This window comes from Parasteatoda tepidariorum, chromosome 6 (assembly GCF_043381705.1).
Source record: "Parasteatoda tepidariorum isolate YZ-2023 chromosome 6, CAS_Ptep_4.0, whole genome shotgun sequence".
Taxonomy (NCBI): domain Eukaryota; kingdom Metazoa; phylum Arthropoda; class Arachnida; order Araneae; family Theridiidae; genus Parasteatoda; species Parasteatoda tepidariorum.
In genome coordinates this window covers 5,570,692-5,582,800 of record NC_092209.1, presented here as the reverse complement: position 1 = coordinate 5,582,800, position 12,109 = coordinate 5,570,692, and the positions used below count along the sequence as shown (strand labels likewise).

The window sequence follows — 12,109 nt, the reverse complement described above, 5'->3', positions numbered from 1 at the left end:
TATACATATATATATATCGTTTAGAGGCGCGGTGGCTCAGGAAATAAAGTGCTCGCCTCCCTTTGGGTTCGAATCCCAGCGATGACTGGCCGATATAAATTCCGTGTATGGCTCTCGCCGATCACAGAGCTCACGTAAAAATATCTTCAGTGGTAGATGCATCATGGGCGCTAGAGTTCCCTTGTAGTCCGGCTAACCGTGGAAGGTTTTCGTGCTTTTCCTCTCCGTGTACCGCAAATACGGACTAGTTTCATAAAAAATTCCTCTACGAAGGTTAGTTTGTCCCAATGTTTGATCTAGGAGTTCCCTTATTTTCTGAATTGGGCTAAAAATTACAAGGCCACAGAGTTCGAAACATTGGTAGCAGTAAAATGAAATTTGGGTTCAACGCCGGTTATAAAATAAAGAATGACATTAACACCAGTTTCTTTTAAATAGTTCATTTGATGCTTGAGTACTGAGGCTTTCCTGCGTCACAACCAGCTAGTTTTAGAAATTCCTCTGTCTTATCTGATAAAATAAATTCATATTTTAAAAGGACTTTCGTTTAAGAACCATCTGCTGATGCTCTCATCATTCTATTTAAGCTCTTTTAAAAGAACTTCCAAGTGTTCATTTTAAGGATAAAAATATTATCTGTTCAGTCCACGAAGGAAAATAACGCATTCATTTTTTTTTGTTTTGTTCCATCCGCTTTTCTTTTCAGCCACTTGTAGTATAATCCACTTTCCCCTTTAGGGAAAAAAAAAGAAGAAAATAATGGTGATGTAAATATTTATTTATTTATTTTTTATTAGAAAATTCAGCATTACTTAAACTCGTTTAGATTAGATACTTATATTTTGTTACTCAGTAGAAGAAAAAAAAAATTGTAATACAGATCAAGTTCGATATAATGGAATCGACGTATACTCTTAGTGAAATCGAGAGTATACTCTGTCGATATATAAGAGTATATCGATAGTATATTTTCGATACCTCAAAGTTGAAGGGGCGCTAAAAATTTTTGAGATAGCGAGTTTTCGAGGTAACAAGTTCAGAACTAAATATGTTCTAAAAAGTTATAAAATATATTCTAAAATATGACTCTAAAAGGTATAGTTATGAAACATAAGAATAAGTATGTATATAATGATAGTTGATTTTAAGTCTAATTACAACAATGATAATTTTATTTTTAAAAGTAAGACAAGAACTATTATGCATTAAATAGAAAAGAATTGATTGAATGAATTTGCTTTGTGATTTTTTCGAAAAAATCGCTTTTCTATTTCGAAAAAAATTCGAAACAGCGAAGTTTTGAGAAGAAACCCTTTGACATAAGAATCCAAATTAAAATTAGGTGGATACATAATGCCAAGAGGAAAAATATTTTTTTTGATATGATAAGGTTTTAAAGACATCTAGAGTATACTGTATATCGTCCAACGAAATATAACACTAAGTGTCAAACCCTTAGATATACTATCTGATTATGTTTTTTTAAGGTTCCGTTTCCCTGCCCGGTATGCCCTACAGCAATGTTTTTTTTTACGGTTAAGTACCACTGCGCAGTATGCATTTAAACTGCTCTCCGAGCACTGATGTTTCTCTTAATCTATCCTCAGCAGATATTAAAATATCGAATCAATATAATAATATCAACGAATCAATTAATATCAAATCGGATATAACATATATTTTGGACATTCACCTAAGCGACTATAGCAGCAAAGCTTAGCATTATAATCGGTGCTAAATTAGAATTCAAAGAATTTTGTGTAAATTTTAACAGATATCTTAAAAATTAATTAAATTCTCAAATTTTCTAAAAATTCCATTTTCTTTAAAAGTTTCTGCTGTAGTTCACCATCACAGGAAAAATATAATTTGCAAAACTTGAAATAATTGTAGAATATTGTTTAAATTTATTAATAGAAAGAGAGACTTGATTGCATATGGAAATAACGTCAAATAACTTTTGGTATTCAAGTATATTTTATTTCTTCTGAAAATCAATTGCGTTGAGAAAATGGCTTAACTGACTGTTTTTCCCCTTTACTTGAGTACAAATACCCTCTTCCATTCTATACTGGTATTATTTTTTTAATCTAACTAATTGGTAATGAAATAGGTGGACAATACCTGGACTACTCAAAATGAAGCACAATTTTCAAGGAACAAACATTATCTGTTTTGCGTGTCAATAATAAATATCTCTTCCGAGGCCAGTGAACGCCGCCAACGACTTCCGCCACCCATCAAGAGAGTGCGCCAAACATATCACGATCTTTTGTCACAAAAATTCGAATTCCGTTTCTTCTTCCTTTGATTATGTCATTTTGTCTTCCTTCTAAACAGCTTGTCCATTGTGCAAACAAAGGACAAGTGCGTTTCAATTTTGAGAAACAAAAGGGGGAAAATACGAATTGGGAAAAAGGATATAATTTTCCAGGAAGGAATTTTTCTTTCCTCGGTCGGAATCAATCCCTTCCTGTTTTGTTTTGTGGAATACGTACTTCCGATCACGAGGAGCAACAGATAATAGAATATAGGAAAACTATCAAGTGTTATTATGTTTTAAATTGCATCAAATTAATTTTTGCACGATTTAATAATAGGCCTTTAGTTAAGGGAAAATGTTCGCTTGCTTCTTAAACAAGATCTGCACATTATTTTGCGAATTTATCGTTCAATGGGAGTTAAAAATGTGAATAAAAAATGAAATTTCATCCCAGACATTAAAGTATTATTTAACTTCGCTTTCTCGCAAAGTTGGAATAAAATCAAGCATTTCATTCATTTTTTCAGTGGCGAATCTTAGCTGTTAGGAAAAAGCAGAATAAATTGATCGTGACGGTGAATTTAAATTTGGACATATTTGTGAAATATTCGTATCGTTGGCGTGAAAAATTGGCGGTATGTTCCAGTAGAAAGTGAGTTGCCTGTAAAATTATTGCTTATAATGAAGTGAGCCATCGGTGAGACTAGCTAGAGTTCTCAAGCTCAACTCGAAGCCGCGATGGCTCAGGGGAATGAGCGTTCACCTTCTAATGAAGTGAACCGGATTCGAATCCCAGGGATGGCTGGTCGATACGAATTCCGCATCCAGCTTGCACCAACCACAGTGTGACGTAGAATATCCTTAGTGGTAGACGAATCACGGGTTAGAGTTCCCTTGCCGTCAGGCTAACCGTAAGAGGTTTTCGTGGTTTTTCACTCCTTGTCACGCAAAATGCTGGTTAGTTCCATCAAAAAGTCCTCCACGACGGCAAATTTGTTTTAATACTTGATCTAGGAGTTCCCTTGTCTTCAGGATGGGGTTCAAAATGACAAGTCTACGAAGTTGAACATTAGTAGCCGTAAGCCCAAAAAATTGGGTCGGCTGTTCAACGACGATTATAAGATAAAATAAAATTTTATCTCGAGCACAATGCCTGATGCCGGTAATATTTCCATTCGTCCATTAAGCGATAGACGCGGAATTTATCACAATATGGAATTAAACGTCAACTGAAATTTCCACGAATTTCTGACAACCACGAATTTTATTAATTAAATATTTAAAAAAATTTTTATAGGTTGTAAAGTCCCCAAGTAAAATGCATTTTTACCCATGCAAAATTTAGATTGACCAAAATCAGCATATGAGGTAATAAACGCTTTTTCTTTTTTATGTACCACTATCATTAAAAATAAATATTCCAAACTTGCAATCCTACAGAGTAATCTATAAATTGTATCTATTAGAGCTAAAAAAAAGTAATTTATTTCCTCTCTTCATTTCCGTGGATCAAAATTTTACACGCTTAAAAATAACACGAAACAATTGGTGCTGAAAGAAAGACTTTTTACTTACAAAGAGTTTCCCCATTTTTGTCCAACCCCTGTATTTCATCCCAATATTTTAGTCCTGATTTTGTTGAAAGCATCAATTATTATTACTGTTCAAAAAATTATCTTATATGACATTATTTATTATCTATTATTTGAACACTATACTTTAAAAGGTGGCCCGAGAAAATCTTTACTTTGTGGTTAGGAGTTAGCTATTAATTAACACTACGATTAATGTTCATACTGCTGTCCGATCAGTTCACCTATGCCAAAAATGACCCACTGACCAGCTTCCTCAGAAAACAAGAAAACTGATTGTAAAATTTCTAAATGGATGTTTGTTGTCGTAGTTGGTGTAGTTCATTTACTCACACTAGAGCAGCACAATGGGCTATTGGCGACGGTTTGGGAAACATCTCTGAGGATGATCCGAAGACATGCCACCACAATTTTGATCCTCTGCAGAGGGGATGGCACTAATTTTGGGTTTACGACAGCCAATGTTCAACTTGTAATTTTGAGCCCAATCTAGAAGACAAGGGAGCTTCTGGATCCAGTATTGGGAGAAATTTTGCTTTCGAGGAGGACTTTTTGATGGAACTAATCCGCATTTGCGTTACATGGCGCGGGAAACCTCTAAACCACGGTTAGCCTGACGCGAAAGGGACTCTAATCTATGATTCGTCTACCACTGAGGATATTTTACGTCAGCACTGCGATCTGTGCATGAGGCATGCCGAGTGGGGAACTCGAAATTCATATTCGGGGATTCAAACCCGTTTCTCCTGAATGGGAGGCGAGCGTTTTATCCTCTGAGTCACACAACTCTGTCTGTTCCTTTGAAAATGACACTAAAGACGAAAAACCTATCATCTTATATTATAAACTGAAATGTATAGTCGCCGCTTTCCTACCACGCCTTACGTGACAGAGAAGTGAGGACACTTGGCAGTCACTGGAGTGAATTTTAAAATATCTTGTTGAGGACTATATTAATAGATTGCATAAAAACTGTAGCACGTGGAGAGAAACTCATTACAGATTGTAATCAGCGGCGCTATAATACCTGAGATCCGTTCAAAAATCTGGGGCGGCAGATAAAAAAAATAAATTTTAAAGAAAATTTAAAATGCTTTTTCTTTCTTCTGTGTAATTTACTCGCTAATGACTACACAACATACTGTTCAAAATTTTTTATCTTTCTTTGATGTTTGATTTTTTTTCTTTTGCGATGGGATATTGCTACACGAGGTTTAAGTTTGAGATCAGAGTTCCAGCGGTCCTTGAAAACTTTTAGTAGTGGCAGTAAATTAAATAAAATGCTAAGAGAAATTTCTTATCTTAATCTACTACTTGTCGTAAAGTGGTTTAGAAGCGGTAATTTTCATGTTAATATATTTTCTTTGGAAAATAATTTTTAGTGGTGGTAACACAGAAATTAAAGTTTAGAAATATGTTTAATTTTTGCTACCACTTTTTAAAATTCACAAGGCCCGCAGGAACCTTGTGTATGTAAACTGGAATACAAGTGTATAATAAAGTCGATTTTATGTGTCGGCTGATATTTGAATAAAAATTTTTTTTAAAAAACAAAAACGGATAAATGTTTTACTTTCGAAACTTATTTTGATGAAACAAGACACTCTTTTTCACCTTATACAGTGAAGTTGAGATAGCAATTGACTATCTATTTAACAACAAGTAGACAACTTTCAAAGAGGGAATTTATTGGTTCAGTTTGATACTTGATCATTGATCATTAAGATTAGCTAAGACATGAGATCTACATACAGAAATGTACACCTAAGATTCCATCGAATCTACGAAATAAGCATAAACGTTGTAACACTTTTTTTCTTAAATATATCGCTTTTACGTCCCGAATGTTGTGTTTTTGCAGCAGTAGTCCAAACTGCGTCATGGGTGAAAGCGAGACGGAAAAGAGGAAAGCTGGTAGTAAAATCAAATCACTTTCAACTAGTTTTCAGAAGGAATAAGTCTATTCTTTTTAGCTATTTTACAATATCTACTTTTCCTTTGCGGAAATGAAGAAGTTTTATATATATGCTAGAATTGTAAAAAAATTCTTGGTAGTTACAGAAATGTAACTTTTCTCGAGAAAAAAAAAATGCTAGAATGGAACGTCTTTCGTACCAGTTTTTGTTCTTTTCCGTCTTGGTATACATATAGGCTTTCAGCCCTGATAGGCATACCTGAGTAGTAACACAAAAATCGCAAGTTTGAAACGAATGGAAAAAGGACCGCAAGCGGCCCAAGAAGCCCATTTATTAACCCTTTCGCGCCGACTGTCGCAAATACGTGCCAGCATAAAACCGCATCAATCAGGGTAGAAAGATAAAACTGGTAACCAAAGTAATTCTTTAGCAGTTTATTTGTGGGCGGGGTAATAATTGTTTGATTTATTTAATTCACCATTACTTTAGTTCAAAATAAAATTATTTAGTTACACTTTGAGCTAACATTGATTATATATGTATGATTAAACTAACAATAATTAAAGTAAAAGCTAAGTAAGTCTGTCAAATTAGCAACTCCTAAATTTAAACTACCGTTTTTTATTTATTTACATCCTGATTCTGTACGAATGATTTTATGAATCACCCGTCCCCAAGGGATTGAAGGAAGGTCAGTTTATTTTTTAAAGTAATTTCTGATATCTATAGGCTTTCAGCTCTGAACTGCGTTAAAATTTGAAAACCAATTTATACTTAGCTGGTTACATTTTTTAACCCTATGCACTCGAGAGGTGACTGTCAGTCACCACTGTCGCCTATAAATTACCCACCACTCTAATTGTGACATTTTTTTCATCTTAATGTTTAGTTACCATTTCATTCAGTCATCTCCGGGTATTATGAGGTAAGTTTGTAAAAAAATCAGTCATCTCCGGGTATTATGAGGTAAGTTTGTAAAAAAATTATTCAAAATTTTAGTGATTGCGTCCCTTTTTTTGTTGAGTTGAAAGTTGAAACAGTTGAAAGGACTTCGAGTGCAAAGGGTTAAAATTTTGTTTTAAAACCGATTCAGTGTTTCACCGTCTTTTACAGGGCTTGCCAACTTTCTACGCTTTTAGTAAAAAATTATTATTGTGGTAGCTAAGTTTATGTTTTAATGCTTTATTTTTTTTATATTCATTTAAACTTATTTCCCCACCACTACATATAAATGATTTAAAAGTTCATGTGTAACATCGCGCTGTACCAGCTCTCTCGTTATAAAGCTTTTAAAATGTTGTCAAAATTACCAAAAATTCTGATAGCTTTAGATTTTAAACGGGACCACTCTATATAATGTTTTGCAAAATGCATAGTAGTTGGCTGGCATGCTTTTAGGAAATGAACTAAAATTCATAGGTTACTAAAGAATGTAGGCAAAAGGGGGCAGGATTACAAATAAAATCACTATTGCTTAAAAAAAAAAAATCGAGAACGCAGTAACCTCGGTGCGAACTGCAGATCCAGTTATGTTCATGACGATTTTCGTCTGGTTTCAGTCCTTATGCACTAGACAGTGCAGCAGGGCAGAAAGTCCATATATATCAAGACGGAAAAGAGAAGAAACTGGAAAAAAAAATAAATTTCATTTTCAGCTTTTCTTTTTTCAAGAATAGCAAAATATCCATAACTACCAAACTTTTTTAACCGATATAATTTATATATTGAATTGCTTCTTCCCCGAAAAAAAAAATAATAGCCATGAATTGTTTATTGTTAAGAATAGATTTATTACTCCCGAAAATTATCTATTATTGAAATAATACTGATACCACTTATTTCTTTTTTCCGTCTCGCTTTCAGGCCTGCTGTGCAGTGATACAGCTGCTGTATCGTTATCAAGAAAGATATTTTTAAGCTACAACTTGCAGAATTATGGATCATTGCGATTTTTTTTAAAGAGCAAATCCGCGACATAGCTAGAATGAGGAGGTGATTTTTATGAACTTTTGAACTATTTAGATGTAGTTGTGGCCATATTCACGTTAAATCAAATTTATTACAACAAGAATTCTATATTAAGAGATAAATTTTGCTATCACTAGCATACCTTCCATTATCATTTTTTCCAGTGATATTAAAATGGAATTAAAACTTCAATTTTAAGCAAACAAATACGTTGCATTTGAAAAAACTTAAGTTGTTAACCGTGATAGTACCGCATATTAATATATGTGCTTAATTTTTGAAAGAATAGTGGTGATCAAAATCATTTAAAAATTAAGTTTATAAAAGAAAAAAATAGTATATATTTACTACCACTTTAAATATGAAAATAAAATCTTCCGGAAAATCCGGAAGAGTTGGCAGGTATGCTCCAGAAAAAGTTAGTTCTCAAAGAGGAGCAAGTTTGCATCTCTGATTTAATATGTCACCCGACCAGGCCCATCCGTAAAGCTGTATCGATGAATTCAAGACAAGTTCGATATTTTTATGGAAATAAATAACACGTAGACACAATTTGTTGGCTATAAAGACACGCATAAAAATTTGTAGATAAGTGCATGAAACTCGAAGTTCTTTTTTAATCTTCTATATGCTTTACGCTTTTTTTTTAAAAAATAAATGCAAAACAAACATTTAAGAGATAAAAAAAGAGCGAAAAACTAATTCACTCTATTTTTATGAAACTCATAAAAGCTATTTGGTTATCTCTTTTTTTTATTGGTTATTTTATGAAATATTTTTCGCTGATAAATGAATCGACACCAGTCATCTTTTAGAAAAGTTCAATGACCTAAAACCAATTTCAGAAAACAACTTTTTTCCACTAATTTTTGAAATAATAACACCTACAAGTCGATTTTTCTAAATGAATTTTTTAAATTAGCATCGAGATTAACATTCAATAAGTAAACTTGAAAACGTTAGAGATTAATTGTTTAGATTAAAAATGAAATCCCAGACAATAGATATCTAATATTTTAAATGACATAAATAAAATGCATCAAAGTAATACTATAACAATGAACGAAACAAAATATAAAAAAAAGACTTAGAAGTAATCTAATTGACAAATGATGTTATCGCATAGGCAGTTAATATGAATGAATTGCACGAGATATTGATTTTTTTCAGCTATGACAACCCATGAAGCGTTCAACCTGGGGTTCGTAATGTTCAACTGACTGACCGTAAATATCAATTTAGCCTTCGAAATAAGCTTTCAAAACACACGACTAAAAATAAAATTTGGATGAGAAAGATGAAAAATAATGAGCAATTTGGATCTAAAACAACAAAAAAAGACAAGGTCATAAATTCAAAGAAAGTTTTTTTTATTCTGTTCTCTTAGATAATGACGCAGAAAATTAAATAAAAGCGAAAGCGAGGGGATTACGTTGAAGTTTTTCCCGGGCTTCCAAGTCATTAATGTGCCAATGAAATTTCATTTCTGCGTTGCAGCAATTTTCAGAACTAGTATTTATGTGTTAGTTGTTTTCTTAACCTGTTTTTTTTTTAAATTTCTGAAAACAAAAAGACAACCTGATAATTGCTAGTTGTTTCAACGTTTTTTTTTTAAATATATTTTACATTTTAGCTAATGGAATTGTTATTTTTGTATAACTAGTTTCTGATTAAATTTTAAAAAAAGGTCAACAAATAAAGTACGGATTATTTAAAAATCCAGAACATCCCCTAATTTTTGTTCTAATATTGTAGTGACGAGGATCGAGCTCTTATTTAATTTTTGAATGATATTGGTATTAGGATTACATTTAAATTGAATAAATATTTTATTTTATTAGCTCTAATTTAAAATAATAAAAGAAAGTATGTTAGTGCTAATTTTATGTTAGTGCTCCTTTTGTTGTTGTTGACCATTAAGGCAAAAAAGGTGCTATTGTTCTAGCATTCCTTTTAACCATATGATATATTCTAATATCACATATCATATAATTCTTTTAGTAGATAAAACTTAGTGTTTATAACCTCTTAAACTTTTTTGATATAGTATTCAACCTCAGTTTCTGTATACAAAAAAGCAAAGAAAAAGAGAAGGGGGGGGGATCTTTTTCAAAATTGTTTATTTAGTTAAGGCAATAACAAATAGTTTATGGCCTTTAAGTTTTTTTTCCTTTTATACTTCTTTTATTATTTTTGTTATTATGTGTTATTAACTTGTACCATATTTAATCTTTGTATTTTTTTAAAATATTGTGACTTTGTACTGATCTAAATTCTTAATAAATTCTTGCTGAATGGGCTCGTTCCTAGGCTGGAGTGGAGCCGGACCAGTAGCCAAGCTTTGGGCTATATGGTAAAGGGTCCATAATGACCTAGGTACATGTCCAAAGCTTGGAGAAAAGAAAAGAAAAAGTAGATAAAAATGTTTAACCTAAGCAGAATTTATGTTTCAACCACTAATTAGACTTATCAATGATTTAGATCAAGTTTTAATTACATCGCTTTTTGATTTGGAAAAATAACAGACTATTTCAGTTTTGGAAAAAAAAGTCGATTGTTTTTTAAAATAATTGAAACAAAAAATATCAAAATTTGTGTAGTTTTCAGGTTTTTGACTCCCTTAAGAAGTATTATTTCTTAACTTAATCCGTTAGGCATATACGTATGTTCTCCTTTTACGTCCTTTTTCATTAAAACGACTGGTTACCAAACGATTTCAATCAGAGGATTTTTTTTTTTTTTTTTTTTTTTTGGCACAAGAATAAATTTGTTCTTGGCTCACTACATCAATAGTTTTAATATTTTCATATTCACCTGAAACCTAACGCTTTGTCGTGCGTCGGTAACGGATTGAAATCCTGCTTTATATCTGGACGTTTGTGCTGTTCTATAATTTGACAAGGGCTTATAAGCCGTCCTTTGTATTTAGTTCACTCGCTTACAAACGTATGCGTTTTAGGAACTTAATAAAAATCCACTTTTTTCTCTCGAAACATTTAAGTGATAGCTAACACTAAAAATATCCAATTAGTTTGGGCCAGTAATCACAATGTTCCAATTAAATTAAAATTGTAGTAAGAATTATATTTCTTAATCTATTTTTACATGAAATGAAACATTTTAGCTAACTCGCCATGTAAACAATTTAAGAAATTATATTAAGTAGTAAATATGTGAAAAGTGTTATTTTTTAGATCAAAGTGAAAACTAAAAAATGTATATTTTGTTAGATTTATATTACATTAAAGCTTAATTTTTTTGCTAATTTAAAGCAAATTGACACATTTGAATATTTTTACAGGACGGTGCTACCACTTAGTAAGGCGCAAGTGTCTTACTTCTTTTTCATAAAGGAACTTTTCAAATCAGTACAAAAAGATGGTGAATGGGTCAATGTAAAAACATTTACTGACCGAGACAAAGTGGTCAACCTCTTAGACAATGACCTGTTGCATGAAGGGTTACTGCCATTTATACAGGGCTGTGACACCTAATAAAAGTCTTTATACTGCCTTCCAATCGTCCATTTCTTTTCAACATTAGAAAACAGAACACGTTCTAAAATGGTTTTTAATTATCTGTTTCATCGAAATGTCCACTACAGCAGGAATTCAATGACTGTGAGTCACCAACCGGCAGCTTTAACATCTTCCGAAGATCCTGATAAAGATAAAAGGAGGTCTGCGTATTCCGTTATCTGATGTTGAACGTTCTTTTTACATATTCTGTTTGAAACTCATCTACATGGTAATAAAGATAATTCGTTTACCTGACTGTCCATTGTTCTCTTTTTCCGGAATGTTCCGTCACCGAAGAAAGTTTTCTCATGGGAAAGGAAACCCGCGTTGACCTTTATTTACAACAGCATTTAGAGAGATAATGTCACGTGGGATTTCCCGCCAAATGGAACTGCACCGTTAAAAATCGTTTGCAATGGAGTCCAATTTACTTTAAATTAGAATTGTAACTGAAGTGAAGGAAATATTTATTTTTGAGGTTAGTTTAAATTGAGTTGAACTTTTGTTCTGTTAAAACAAAATTCGTAAGCTTACCAACGTCATGGGAAAACTGAGAAACTCACCTGTCCATTTTAAATTTCTTAGAACAGAAATCGTTAATAGAGATTCTTTAGCAAATATGATTTTATTTACTTATTATAAATAGGAAAGGTAAAACAGTGAATTTTCAAATATATTTTCAGAAACTTTGGGATTAGTTTTCACTTGGGCGCTGATAAATTTCATTTTTTTTTTTTTAACTCTGCAAATTAAGACTAAGTTTGTTTAATTACGATCGGTGATTTGGTTACTCTTGGCGTGTTGTGCATTTAAATAAAAATTTCTGTAAAATTTCAGTTCGTTCCGAGATTT

General features: G+C 32.3%; 1 long non-coding RNA gene across 2 annotated transcripts; it reads left to right on the top strand.

Annotated features, from left to right (window-relative positions):
* Positions 1-463: 463 nt before the first annotated feature.
* LOC107436808 (uncharacterized) lies at positions 464-11,513 on the top strand. Of its 2 annotated transcripts, none has more exons than XR_001583167.3 (2): positions 464-762; positions 11,041-11,513. It is a non-coding gene; the product is annotated as an uncharacterized lncRNA (long non-coding RNA). The 2 variants fall into 2 exon arrangements; XR_011636938.1 differs by having other exon boundaries at positions 464-767.
* Positions 11,514-12,109: the final 596 nt, after the last annotated feature.